This window comes from Belonocnema kinseyi, chromosome 6 (genome assembly GCF_010883055.1).
Source record: "Belonocnema kinseyi isolate 2016_QV_RU_SX_M_011 chromosome 6, B_treatae_v1, whole genome shotgun sequence".
Lineage (NCBI taxonomy): Eukaryota > Metazoa > Arthropoda > Insecta > Hymenoptera > Cynipidae > Belonocnema > Belonocnema kinseyi.
Window position 1 is genome coordinate 94,919,215 of NC_046662.1, and position 15,904 is coordinate 94,935,118.

The window sequence follows — 15,904 nt, forward strand, 5'->3', positions numbered from 1 at the left end:
GCTCTCTCGTGAAACCCGATTGTTGGCCTAATATCATTGTTATGATTTTGAGATCATCACATATTTGCCATTTGTGATTCGTGTAGTTAACTTTTTCAAGAAGCATTTTAACATTGTTATATTCTTCTTTAATGACCGTTGAGTAAGCTATAGGGATAGGAGCGTAAGTATTCGTGTTATGCAGTAAAACAGCCTTAATGCTGCGTTTTGACGAATCAATGAAAAGTCGCCATTCTTCGTCTCTGTACACATTTTTCTTCAAGTGGTTCATAAGTCCGTTAACGTCAGTGCAGTACACTAAAGACGTCTCTTCGTCTTTAACGAAAAACTTTCTGAATTCTTTGTGCCTGTCGCGATAGAATGAAACTTTTGTCTTTGGCTCTAGAAGATTTCTTCTTTTTAGAAATGAAGCGGCAAATTCAGCGCCGTCTTTCGGTAATCTAAGATCTCTAATAAAATCATTCATTTTAGTTGCGAAACGAATATTGGAACATTCAATTTCATTTTATGCACGCCATATTCGTCATCTTTTTCGTCATTTTCATCGGAATCATCAGAACTATTTTCTGTTCGATCACTGGTTTCATTACCGTCTCCATGACGTTGACTTTCAACTTCCATTCTATCATTTTCTAAAGCGCTTAAATCAGTCTGGCGTGCATTTTTATTGATTTTAATTGCTCTTGTGACTTTGCACACATTAATGTACGAAATGTTATTTTTATTTTTGGCCGAAGCTGAATGAAACGGTACCGCACACACAACGGGACAACACAATGTGTTTAATTGTGTTATGTGAAGTTAAGTTAGGTTAGGTTAGGTAAGGTCAGGTTTTTTTAGGTTAGGATAAGTTTGTCCTCTTTGCAGGTTAAGCCAAAGCTGATTCAAACGGTACCGCAAACACAACGGGACAACACAATCAGTTTAATTGTATTTCGTGAGGTTAGGTCAGGTTAGACTAGGTTAGATTTATTTCTAGGTTAGACTTGAGTTGACGCATTCGATGTAGCACACATTTGCTACTGGGAAAATATGCTTCCAGAGCTTTACGTGTAGTTCAATAAATTTCTGTTAATTCAGGTAAGGTGAGGTCAGGTTCTGTGGGGTAAAGTTATGTTAAATAAGTTGGTATCAGGCAAGGGTTGATCCTTCACAGTTGTCGACATGTTTTTGAAGTGAAGATTTGCATAACTGGCATTATTTTGAAATTTATTTGCCTCAGTGCATGATTTTTCGTAATTTTTTGAGGTTATGGCTCAACCATGATGTGATGGGTGATTTTTGATACCGAATTTGAATTCAGCGCCCCAAAATCCATAGGAATACGTGTGTCTTCTTACCAGATCCGCACACTCTTTTTTTGTGTGGCTGTGTAATTAGTTGTTTTCTAAAAATAAAAATATTATCTTCACCCTCTTTGTCAAATGTGGTCAAATGTTAGTCTAAAACTGTAGAATTAGGAAAATGTAAAATTTATTTAATTTTGATTTTTCTGTGTTCTACCAATCATAAGAACCTTTTTTAAACAAATAGGAACTTAGTTATTTGTTATATGATCCGCTATTTTTTAATCCACAATACAAAACCACGCCCTCCACCTAATTTTCCCACTTGGGATCTGAGCTTATCAGAATTAAAAGTAAGTTCCAATTCCGGTACATCGTAGTCTCAATGATATCGTTTGTTTGTTGATATTAGAATTTGAAAGTTAGCATTCTAGTATTGGAGTTACCTATGGTTATTCTGTTTATTTATCGTGATTTTGTGGTTTTTGACCCAAGAAAGGTCTGGCGCCCAATATTTTTTTGTAATTGACTGAGTTAAATTGAGACTAAAGTGCCGAAGGTATGTTAATTCTCTTTGTCTAAAGGACATTAATATTACAAGATACAAATGTCTTATCCTACGATTTGGTCTTCGAAATGTCGGTAAGGAACAAAGTATCTGAAACGAACATACTTGCCACCCCGGTAGTATTCTAATCATTTGGAATGGTTCCATGGAGAAAGGACGAGCTTAAATTCCTTGATATCAAGTCACGAAAGTTTATGCACGTGAATAAAAGTATGGTGTTAAGGGCATGTGATACTTAGAAAATTGTCGATTTTACCAGTTTTAGGTTCCCCCGGCTTTTTTTGTAGAATAATAAATATTTTGTCTTAAAAATTTGGGAAATGATAGCGAACATGCTAACGAACGTCCCCACTCACTTTTTTGTGCATTAATTAAAAAAAGTTGTAATTTAGCAATATGTGATTAATTTACATAGAGCTTAGGAATTAGTATCGATTTTATCAGTGTTAGATTCCCCCGTCTTTTTTTTCCTAGAATAAGAAATATTTTGTCTTAAAAATCTGGGAAATTATTGCGAACATGCTAACGGACGTCCCCGCACACTTTTTTTGTGTTTCTTTTTTCAAAAAAAATTTTGATTTTGCTAACAACGTGTGTATATTTCGAGGTTATGTGTGTTACAATTCTCCCAAGCGTTACTTCCAAACTACACAATATTTTTGGCCAAAAACTTTAGACTTACAAATAAGCATAGTAACTAATCTCCTGGAGCTAACCTTGTTTGCAGGCAATTAAAAAACTTTATTTCATAAATAATTTTCAAATGATCGGAAAGGCAGAGATGAAAAACAACGCAACCTCAAAATAATGCATAAATTTTTTGTTTAGCACAATAAATTTGGTTTGTTATTATCCCTCAAATAAAAGACCGGGGACGTCCGATATGATATTTTATAGCATCTCCGACTTAAGTTTTTTAAAATTTTCATTTTTTGGGAAAAAAGCCGGGGGAACTGTACTCGATTGACCACACGACGAAGTATCACATGCCCTTAAGTCTTCAGTATTTAGACTAGACAGCTGCTACCTTACATTCAGAGAGATGGCGCCACCGTCGCAAGTTACTGACACCAAGAGATGGCGCCAAAAATCAAGGGCGGGTTCTGTTCCCTGATAAGTTACTGACAGTCGGTAAAACAGTGAACTTGTTAATGAAGCTTCCTTCTAAGATGGCATTGCACTATCGGTCGGCAAAATTGAAAGGCCGGTAAGTTTAAGGTTGCTTTCTATACTTAGTCGGTAAAACGGTGAGGTTGGTAGTGGAGACTCCTGCTAGGTTAGCATTATAATATTCTGTTTCATGCTAAGTCGGTAGAACAGTAAGATAAGTAATAGAGATTCCTGTTCATTAAACATTATAAGGTTTTGTTCTATTCTAAGTTATCATCAATCAGTAAAATAGTTTATTGTCATCGGTCGGTAAAATAGGTAAGTCGGTAACAACTTGTCCTAATAAGTTTCATGGCTGCGTTAACGCAGGTGTTCCACGATCACATGGATTTTTCACATGGATTGAATATTTGGAAAAACAAATTAAGTAGCTGGCTCATGAAATTAGATCCCTGATCGGTCTGAATTGATCTGAGATATCCAAAACAAGATGTAAAATTTTTAGCGAGTTCCATAGCTACTGTGATCGCCTCAGCGTATAAGATTTTCACGTTCTGATTTTAAAGGAATCTTTATCTTTTCAGTACACATGTAAATAGTGACTCCACTATCGTTAAGTATTTTTCGAGCTGAATCTTCGCTATCAAAACAAGCAACGCCGTCAAAACCATTTCCGTATCTTGACATGCTAACCTTCTTTGTGTCTAATGCAAGCATGGTGCGTCTCAGGAATTACAAAAACGGCTTTAGATTATCCCTGTTATTTGTACTGTCCCAAGATTATCTAATTATCCCATGCTAAAAACGAAAGATTTGACCTTGATCAAAAGATTCTTTCTTGAAATGATATACAGATTTTTGACGTTTCAACTCAGACGATGCTTCCATTGTCCAGGTATCTAAAATTGTTACAGCTTTTCTTTTCCCGAGTACACCTAGTTCTCTGGCGTCTATAGCCTTCCCCTATAGGTCTCTCCTCCATGCTGGTCAGAGGGTTTCTAATTGGCCAACTTTCGACACCTCGTTGGGCCTTTTAACGAGACGACCGTCCTATATATTTTTTTGTCTGAGCCTTTACTTCAAAGATTTTCGGTCGTTTAATCCAAAAAACGAAGACCTTTCCTCTTTTATTTGATTTGTTTTTTTGGTCATCCCTTCGGCTCAAGCCAATTTGATCGTGTGTGATCGTCATCATGCACTCTGAGGCCAGGAAAACAGAATCTGAATAAATGTCCTTGTCTAAAAAACACCTGTAGAAACAACTTCTTGGCTTACTTCAGTTTCCGTATTTAAAGTTATACTAATCTCTGCCAAAATCCTCGAGAGAAAAACTGCATTAAAGCTGATTCTACCCTGCTTATAAATCACCGTGTTATCATATTCGGCAAATGTTAATTTCATTTTGCTAGTTTCGATGCAGGATTTTTAATATTGCGCAGCCAAACTAACGGTCGTTGGTCGATAACCAGCTTAAAGCAGAGATGATATTAATATGGTCGAAAACACTCGATTCCAAATGGTTGTAGAGTGACGTGTTTCGGGTTCATTTAGAGTTGGAGAGGCAAAGGCGATTGGAAAATCCGTACCAATTTTACCCTGAATGAGCATTGCTCCTATTTCGTATTCAGCTGCGTCAGTCGTAGCAATAAACGGCTGAGAAAAATCTGAGTGTTGAAGGATAGGCTCGGATGTAATTCTGTCACGAAAAATCTCGAAAGCCTGCTGCTGTGGAGCATTCAAATGAAATTTCATATTAAGACGCGTGAAAGAATTCAGAGGCTTTGTGATTTTTGCAAACTCAGGAATAAATTTCCGATAGTATCCAACAACACGGAGGAATTGTGTTGCATTTTTTCTTTTTCTAGGAATCGGAAAATTTTCCCTTTGAAATCCGCGTTTGAACGAGCATGAAATTTCATAATTCTGTTTCAATATCATATTTTTTCTCTGTGTATATAAAAAAATTGTAGTATCCCACGTGAGACATTTTAGTATCCCAAAAACGTCCAATATACATCGCGGATATCCGTGGGATATCCAAATTTTCACTTTGCAGGAGGTCTCAATATTATTGTGATCAAATAGTATATTCCAGGATATCCTACTTCTGTGAGTGTGGGAACTTCTGGACGCGAAATGTGGCTACGATATGTGAAGGTGGGCGTGACACTGTCCTAGCACTTGAAAATGAAACCATTTGTGCCTGAATTAAGTTCGAATGATTTAAGGAAAGCAAGCATCAGTCCCGTCAACAAGAATTGGTCTTTTAAATTTCTATTAAAGTTTTCGTGCATTTTGTTGTCGAGAAGTTGTCCGAGGAAGTTGTTGAACTCTGCTTCTAAAAAACCCCGGGTTTTTTAGAAGAAAGGCGCCTAGATAAAGTAATGCCTTTTCCTCACATCTGATGTTAAAATTTAGTCCAAGGGTCTCAGCTGCCGCTTCAGGGCTTTGTGAAGGAACGCTCCATTCTCAATCATCTCATGACTCTTGATCATCATCAGAAGATTTATTCAATTTGCGACTATGTGAGCTGCCATGTGGGTAATTAAATAATAAATAGAGAAGTTGACATGCCAGCTCTTCTGCATATGTATGATCTTACGTGTGGCGATGACGAGGGTTATGAGCTTGTGCTTTGCCCATTGAACCATCCTTGCAATAACTAAACAAGAAGATTGACTGCTGAAGATAGAATACGACGCGTTCAGTATGATATTGACTACACAACAACTAGTAGGCCGTTTATTGAAAAGAACCAAAATTCTCTCACGAACACTTATTCCGCAGGGACTTATGTTAAGGTGCACTGTACTCTTCCAGAAGAAAAGCGATTTTTCTAATCTAAGGAACGAGAGGCAAGACCAGAACTTCTCTTTACACTCTGCATAAGATCTTTACACCTATCCTAAACGACAGGATGGCTTGAAAATTGGGACTGTGTGGAGAAGGGCGTACTCTCTGTGGATCAAAAAAGGTGTAGCAGGCTGCCGATAAAATCTGTTATATGACACGTCTGTCTGCAAAGACGCAGCTGTCCACCAGCCGGAAAGCTTTCGATTCAAACTCTCAAAGACTTATCATCTGTCTGTTAGAGAGCTTGAAGGTTCATCCACAAATTGTGAGATGCATAGAAGGATTGATAGCCCTTGGGAAAACTAGACGTACTATATCATCTAGAAATTAACGTGTGACAACGAACAGCGTCACTTCCAGGAGGAGGGTCTTTTAGGGCGAAAACAAGAGCTTTCTGCTGTTTTGTATTACACTTTTGCTACTATCTCTTGTAATACGCAGTTACCCTGGGTATTTTTGAGGGGACAAAAATTATTGAAAGCATAAGGTCACTTATATATTTTATATGGATAGTCCTGGGCCTCTGGATGTGAGTGTTAATAGACACTTTAATACAGGAGAGACCTATGCATGCCTAGGCGTTTTTAAAAGTCACATTCAAGATATAAAGTTAGTGAAGGTGTCCGCTTACTCTAATCGTTTAAGGTAGTTTCATGGAGGAAGTATGGGGTTACGACTCTCGATACAGCCCCGAGTAACTTCATACATGTGTATGTATATATGTATGCATATTTTATTGCCTCTAAGAATACAGAGTTCTATGACAAGGGAAGGCCCACACTGCGTACAGTGCTATGTTAAAGAATATGAACTTAGTAAAGTAACGAAGTGGCCCCATCTAGTGGAGATAGAAGAAACTACAGCTCTATTCCAGCAGCCCCTCCATCCCGCTCCTCCATCCATACCATGCAAATTATAATATATTTTTTAATTTAGATTTATAGGAAGAATAATTTACGTAAACAAACCAGTTTATGTAATATAAAAAGACGTAACATAACGCATGATCAAAAATGCATTGGGGTTTTTTTATATTACATGAAATTTTTTTCTTGTGCAAATTATTCTTCCCATAATTCCAAATGAAAAAAATATTTAAACAGAGACATTAAGTCTAACACTAGAGTACCACTCTCAACAGATCGGTCTCTTTTTAAATTTAAAAATAATGTAAATTTGTTTCAAACAGAAAATGTAAATAATTTGGAGACGTGATAAATATAATCACTCACTAGTTATTTACATGCCCACCATGTTCCTATATTTCTGATCTTCCCCTTCTTCCATATAAAAATGAACACAGACGCCACTTAGGGGAGATAGAAATCACTAAAACTCATTTACATGTTCGCCTTAAGGCGAAACGGTAGGTTTGGCTGAGCACGGCAATCACTGCAATGATATGACTTAACAGTGCAAAAAACAAAATTTGAATTAATGCATTTTTTTTGCGAGTGGTTTTGCTGAAACTATTTGGAGGAAGTTACCGTTTCACCTTAAGACTGTACCTAGTGTGGGAAGGCCGCTATTACAAAATTTAATATGATTAGATTAAATTATGAAAGAAAGATTGAAAATCGTATGTACAATAGGTTGTTAGGTTTTACTGGCCGAGTTCAAGCAGTGCGCTATTCAAACAGAGAAAACTCTGATTTTTAAACATGTATATACTTACATAAAAATATATTGAGCAAAGCATCCCAGGATTTATGTTTGATAACAAAAAATGACATTGCTTTGGTTGATCATATCAGTGTTACGCAAGTAATGATTTTTAACGGGCTAATAGATGGAACATTTGGTAAGGATGTAAATTACATAATTGAAAAATTTTTTGCGGACAGATTACTGTAGTACCGGCTTTAGAGGTCAACTTGATAATGAACCTGGAGGAGGTTCTTAATTGAGTGTGGATACGTTTAAAATGTAAAGGAGATTTAAATAACAGATATTGTTGAGGTAGCTTACCATTGCGTAAAATTTTACTATATATAAAATTAAATTTAATGTTTTCCAATCTCAACAAATCCTGTGAACAGAAGTATTCACGGTATGTATTAATTATACCATTGATTTGACTCACAAGATTGGAACCGTTGAGATCCAGAAAATTGTGACTGGTGCCCGCTCCTTCCAGGAATCTAATAAGTTGGCCTAGCCGCTTATATTAAAAGTTTTCACAGTTTGCAGTTTGCACTAGTTTGAGCATGCATAGTTTCGGATAGCGCGTATCCTTCATATCGAAAAACCTTGCTGCCTTATTCAGCACCATTTTCAACATTTGATAAGACACGCAGGGCAGTCCTAGCTCTAATCTAATGACAAAATCAGGTGTATTTTTAGGAAAGCGCAGAAAATATTTGAAGAAACGGACTTGTGCTTTTTCGAATACATCTAGGAAGTTCAATCCGATGATGTGGGACGCATACAACTAGGTGCTCTTTATAATCGAGTCATGAATTTTAAAAATGAAGGGCAACGGCGAGCACTTAGTTCTAGTTAAGATATTGTAAGCCGAAGCTGAGACTGAGTTGGCTCTGCTAGACGCTGCATGTGCAGCTGAATTGAAAAACCCTGTTCTAGAGAAAATTGTACCCAGGCAATCAAAAGGGGGAACAAATTTTAAGGAACTACCATCGTATTTCAGGCCTCAAGGTCTTTCGCTAATCTGACCCTTTTTAAATATACACTAGCCGTCCAACAAGACGGCCTCTGGCAAGACGACACGCTCAACGAAACGACGGCGGAGGCCGTAACCCTATCCCCTCCAATTTCTTCTCTGCAATGCAGACGACTTAATGTTTCACTTAACACATAAGTTCGCTCCACACCGCACATGCTCTCAGCGCAGAATAGTGGGGCCCCCTCACGCCACCGTCTTGCCGGACGGCGAAAGTTCCGAGTTCTTCGTCTTATTGGAAGGCTAGTGTGGTATATTTAGTTTTTTTTTCTTATCAGCAGTGAGCTTGTTTATATTACAATACTCTTACAGGGCATTGCGTTTTCCTAATGCCTCTATTTTAGATTCAGCTAAAGTAATTATATCGCCTGCGTAAATGAACATTAAAATATCAATATCACCCATGATTCTAAGACCCACAAGCTCCTTTTTTATGAAAAAAAAACAACTTTTAATATCTGAGGTTAAGAAGTTAAACATAATCGTACTTAAAATCTCTCCCTGTAGGACTCCCTCCGTTACCGGCAATTCCTCTGAGATCTCGTCTTCCAATTTCACGCAAGTTGAAGCCCTCTTGTACAAACTTTTTAGAATTCTTATAATTTTTTAGCTGACCCCAAAATCAAAGAGTTTTGACCACATATGAGAGTTATCTACCGATGAAAAAGCTCTTTCCAAATCAACCATAATGGTATATACGTGTCTATCCTTTTTTTTTTGTAAGTAAATTTGTGAAACAGAGGCCTAAGTAAAAATATTGTCGATGTAACCCCTACCTTTGTGAAAACCTGCTTGGGCTTCTGAAATAATGTGGCACGTCAACTCCCATTTTTCCAATCTAGACAATAAAAATTGCTTAAAACTGTTTGGAAGCGAACTTAGGAGGGAAATAGGCCTGTAGTAATTGAAAACGGTTTTAAGCTAAAGAAGCCAATTGGCCAGCAAGTTTTTGTAAAAGTTATTTGAGATTTGATCCGGACCGGGAGCCTTATTTATTTTAGTTTTATTGATTGAAAATGCAATTTCATCGGCTGTAATTCTGCTATCTAGTAGTGGATGGCGCATATTTGTAAACAATGACGAAGACAGACGTCTGAGAGGAAGAGTCAGACGGAAGAAGTTTTTCCAGACTTTTGTGGAGAGGACTGTCGATTTCAATTTTGAACCTCTCAATCTGTTAACTGTATCCCAGAAAGTTTTATTATCATTGACTCTCTCAAGTCCTGCAAGAATATTGAACTCGAAACTCCCTTTCTTATTAGCTATAAGTGTCAAGCACTTGTAGCTTATCCGAGAAACTTGTCTTACTGGCGTCTTTTAACGCGCAATTAAGAAATGATTTGCTTTGGTGACAGTCCGCATCAAACCAGGGTTTGTCCTGTTTGAAGTGGCTAGAAACGTTTCTTCTGACTACAAAGATATCTGCCTTCTTAGCGCTCTCAATTAAAGCATCGGTGAGGTTCGAATTGACATAATCGATGAGCAACATGAGGCGACTAAACCCGTGAAATTATCCGAGGCGTGTGTGGAGTGATCCACTCTCAAGTCATCTAGTATACCTAGCACTTTAGCATTACACCAAATCAGGTCATTAACACTTTTATCCCCTGCATTAATAAACGTAAAATTAGCTGGATTGTTACTCCACGATCTACCATTCATAAGATAAAACTTATTTTCTCCCATCAGTTCTTCCAAACGCAGCCCCCTCCTGTTGCGTGCAACATCGTAACTCACCCGGTATGTACAAAAGTTTGTGTCAGAAAACAAATCAGGAGGAACCTGCCCCAACACCCCCACTCTACATTTGAAATCTCCATATATCGTGATAGAAATTTTGTCGTATTTATCTGAAAGTGCGCGTAAAGTTTCTTCGAAGAGGTTTAGAATAACATCTGTATCCACTGACGGATCAAAATAGCATATTCCTACAATAAAATCAGTTTTATGTGCATTCTGAACTCGAATCAAGATCCAATATTCTGTTTTATCAATCAGGTCTCTGTTATAAAGTAGTTTGTTTATAAAAAAGCTAGGCCACCACTCGCTCTACCTTTTGATTTTTCTTTGATAGCGTTAGAGAAGAAGTTTGCATTGTTGTTGTTTAATGCTGATGCCTTTCGTTCTTTTATCCATTCAAGTTTAGCTTTTTGGTGTTCCTGGTCGATGTATACTGGCTATGAGCATTTACCTGTGTAGAATTTGTTGACTGCTGATTGGTATTGATTGAAGGGGATTTCGAGGCTTTGTGTTTCGCCACAACCACACCTCTTCCAAAAATGGTCAGGAAACATGAGATGATTGGCAAAGGAGCGTTATTTTACAAAGCCGCGGAGTAGGCGGCCGAGATCCTTGGTGTGAATTTTAACAAAAGAAGTGAGAAAAGTATATTAATTCATATAGACGCATCACCTTTAAAAGTCTAAGTAAAGAAAGCAGAGGTTAGAAAATTCTGCCAACATCTCCACGAAAAAAATGCATAGAAACTTTTACAGATATGTGGAAATAAACCGATGTCGAAGAAGCTAGTTAACTTTAGTTTCTCTCACATCATCAGATCCTAATTGAGGGATGGAGGACGATGTCACATTACCACCTTGGCATACCGTAACTGCATTTTACGCCAATCGTTTCCATCGATAGGTGCAGAGCGTGTCTTGCACATTCTGAGTATTTAGAACAAATTCTATCCACGTGTTTCAGTCACGTGCAAACCGCGTATCTCTACAGACATAATGCGACCCTAAGAGTGCTTTACTACCATCTTTGTCGCTCTAACGCTGTTGGCAATTGTTCTACTTTGCCGAAAGCTCCGAAGAAGCGTTACACACCTCCACACCAAGAATGGCCAAATTTGATGGAAATGCGATTTTCGGACAGCAGTCTCCATGGCATATTCAATAAGGCTTGGCATAGTTTTCCGGGACTTCGAGAAAAGTATTACGTTCGTGATCGATTTCTCGACTCCAGCCGACTGCAAAAAAGAGGACAGATATCAAGACCTCGAAAGAGAGTTGCAGCGACTTTAATCAAAATACTCTATTCATATAATTATCCTCGTGATCGGTGATCTCGGAGGTGCGAAACGATTACTGGTTTGTAAACTCAAAGGCATAACCGCATGCCAAAAACATGTCAAGACATTGTAGCCGATGTCATTTTTACAGATGTCATTCGCTACCAGTGGGCCCTGTGATGGTTATTTAACCTGTTTTTTTTGTATATACATGGATATCCATGTAGAAGACGCCCGCACTAGGGCATTTTTGAAGTTAGAACTCGGAAACCCCGGTTTACGATAAAAACACATATAAAGTTGGCACGTGCTATAAACGTCCGCGTTATTGTTTTTTTACGAATAAGAATAAAAACCTACTTTGGGGACAAAATTATTGTGCCAGTAGATTCAGTATAGGTTTCATTCAAACTTGAAGTTAATGATTTTGACACTGACTTAGAAAAACGTGAATATTTTCTAAACCAGCATTTTCATGCTGTCGCTGACATATTTGCATAGTTACCTGAAAGTAAAGTGTGAATTATTATGCATTACAGGTAGAATTTCATGGTATAAGGGTGGTCCCATGGGATAGAAAAGGTCAAGAAGGATATATGGGAACACACATGATAATGGTCATTCTCAAATATAGGTAAAGCCTTGTAGAATAAGAGTTTATGGAATCGTGTGGGAAAGGACGGGTTATGTAGAATAGGGGAAGTCCCATCAAGAGATAGGTTGGGTCCTATGTAATAAAAAAAGCTCCGATTGATATATGGGATCTCTTGGGACAGTGGAAATCCCGAGGGATAGTGAAAGTCCCGAGGAAGAGTTGGGGTCTAGTGGTACAGTTCTTAGGGATAGGTTGAATGTCATAGGTAAGGTTGGGTTTTGTTTGACAAGAGCGTTTCCGAGGAAAGGTTCCATGAGATATTAAGGGTTTCGAATGGCAGTTGGTGTACCGTGGAATAAGAGGGATCCCAAATGGTAAGGGGGTTGCAAGAGAAAAAGTGCGATATGGACGGTGGGACATCCGACTAAAGTATAAGGGTATAAGTTTAGCCCATGCAAGTAGCTCAATACTACGAAACTCTTATTTAATTATTTTTGTCTTCAATTTATATTTCTGTTATATAATTTAAAAAGTAAATAATACACCAATACTTACTTTTTTGCATAAAAATGTTTATTTTTATTAAAATCCATTTCACAGTTTCATTCATTTTGATTTCTAATTATTAAAATCTAGAATACAGAACATAATTAAAATATTCACTATAGAATGAATGTATTTACACATAATATGTAGTTTTTTATTTTAACAATTTTATATTAAATGTAACTAGCATTTAGACAATTTTGTCCCTACTTTCCTGATATTGTCCTTAACAATTTCCTAAATCATTTTAATATAAAATATAAGTAAATTATCGCTTGTTGAATGGTAAATAACCTACTCCATTTAAATATTATAATACAAATATTGCATGTTTCTTCATGTCTTCCGCTAAAATTGAAGGTTGGAAAAAATCTTATGGGTTTGGAATTTTCATAGTGGTCATAATGAAATTATTTTCCAATTCGCCTATTATATCAATTTTGAATCATAGCTGTAACCACCCTCAGTAAACATAGGCACAGAATAGTTCTGTAACTGTTACAGTAAAGAAATTAAGCTTTTAGAATCTAAAAAGAACAATATTTCAATGCTTTTACACACGTGTTGTAATACATTTGTAACAGTTTCATAACAGTCTTACTGCGTAAAGTAACAGTTACATAGCCGTCATATAATGGATACGGAATAGTTTTGCATAATTAGAACAGAATAGCCTATTATTTAAATGTTCATGGGATACATACATACATTTGTCACTGGACTAAACTAAAGCACTAATGTAAAAAATGTAACCAGTGTAAAACTCTCTTGTATTCCAGTGTCACATATGTTCTGTAACACTTGCATATAACAATTGTTACAGAACAGCTTCTACCCACGGTTCTTGAATCAATATAGAACTAAATTTTAAAAATGGTTCCGTCACAACGACATATCACTCTTACGAAACAGTTAGATTACTCAATTTGAAAAAATGTCACCCAAAGTCTGTGACACTGTTGTTAGGAAACAATTGCATAACTCAGGTAAAATACTGTTACTGTCTTGTTATTGGAAAGTTCTGTTAACTAAATGTAATAATTATTTTAGAATACTTTTATATACATGTTTTATGGAACAATACAAGTTAAAAATAAAGTTTCAAGTATTGAAATATAATGGCCTAAAGTGATATATCAGCATTTTTTCACTTTTTTTAAAATCCCAGAACCTCAATAAACTGTCACTAGATTTAAAAATTATATTTCGTGGAAAACTGAGAAAATGAGGCTCAAAGTTCAACCATATTATACTCTGTCAAGACGTTGTTAAATATCAAAATAATTTTATCGGTAAAAAAATTGCGTGATCAACCTAGGAAAAAAACATTGAAAAGGCTACTCCGTGAATTGCGTATCTGTCATTTGCAGATTGAGATTTTTAAAACTAAATACATCTGCGGCTATGTAAATCGGTCAGTTTCTCGAATGGCTTTAACTCTCTGCAAAGTTCTACAATGTGCATTTTAAGCAGTCATATTGAATCGCTTTACCTCTTTTTGAATCAGACCTACTTTTTTGATGTTAGAATGCCACATTTTACTTGATTTTATTCATTGATAAATTATTGAGAGTTTGAGAGAAATGATATGCAAGGCTACTATATTCCTTTTACTATCATAGTTCTAGAGGATCTAAAGGCTTTTGCGGCTTATATGTCTGTAAAAAAATAATGAGTAAAGTCTCTTAGAAACCACTAGGCATTAATCTGGAATGCCAGTGACAAATACGCTATTCTAATGACTCCGAAACTCATTCAAAGCAAGTGAATGTATTTTTGTTTCCTAGGCAGCACATATTCACACAAAATTTAATATTATTATGAATGCATTTTAGCTGACATCGAAAATTGGTTCTGAACATGGCAACATAGGAGATATAAGAAATTCTTTTTTTCTCAGAGTTATAGTACGCCACGTCCACAAAATATTTATAAACGAACTATTTATATTAAAAATCTTGAGTAAAAAGTTAAATAGAATGATCGATTGAATTATTAAATAAGAATCAAATGAGTTATTCCCAAATTATTGACTTTCGAGTAATATTCCCATTCTTACTTTTAAGGTTAAATATATTCTTGAAAATTGTTATGTCTCAAATTGAGGATAGATCATCCATATTAAATATGCGTAACGAATTTATCATTTTTTCACTTGTAAAAATTCAAAAAAGGAAATTTCGTAATGCAATTCTATTTTATAATTATATTAACTATTTTAATTATTTTAACAGCTGAGGAAATAAATTTCAGGAAAAAATTTATTTATGAACAAAGTTTAATCCTTCCTGAGCCTAAACATAATAATGGTTCAACATTTTTAAAAAGTGGACATGGCGTACCATAACTTTAGGACAACGAGTTTTTGTCATGTTAAAATTAATAATTGAACAATTATATTTTCTAGATGTTCAAAGTTTTTAAATCCATGTTAAAATCAATTTATTTATCAAGGTAATTTTTGAAACAATTTACAATCGTTTAAATATCATTTGACGAATAAACGTGAAAACTCCATTGTTATGTATAGGATTGGGGCAAGTTTTTAATAAAAACATTAATTTAATTTAAAAATTGACAGTTTCTCAAACATCAATATTATTTAAGAGACTAATCACAATTCGTAGCTCAGGGAGTATAGTGTAATTTATGAAAGTTGAAATTAAAATTTTTTATTGACTCGTATTGATTCAAACGTTTTCGCAAGAGAATTTTTTAATTGAACAAAATGTTTCAAGTACATTCTCTATGTTTTAATTAAATGTGTAACTTTTTATGTTACTAAATATTTTGCTTTAGAGAATTAAAAATTTTTCAGGTATGGAATGACAAGAGAATAAAAATTGACTTTTGAGCCACGCTCTTCAACACATTTAATAATAATAAAAAAACGTAAATAAGGTCATCCACCAATTTTTTTCTTTTGAGCATAAAACGATTCACTCTATAATCAATAAAAATATGATCATGAAAAGAGTTTTTTTTTTAAATTGTTATTTGAAAAAGAAATATGAATACACTTTACAAACTTGTATTTTTGTCGCACCATGCCCCCGCTTAGATATGACGTCACATGCTTTTAATATTTCTTAATTCTTTTGATGGAAATAAATTAATGATAAGACTGGTGTTCTGTATCTAAATGTAAAAATTTCTGTTTTCAAAATCCGCGAAAAAGATTTGTATGTATCTTCAAAAGTAAGAAACGATTAAGGTTATAAAACTGTCCGGCAATTTTGAGGTTATGTTT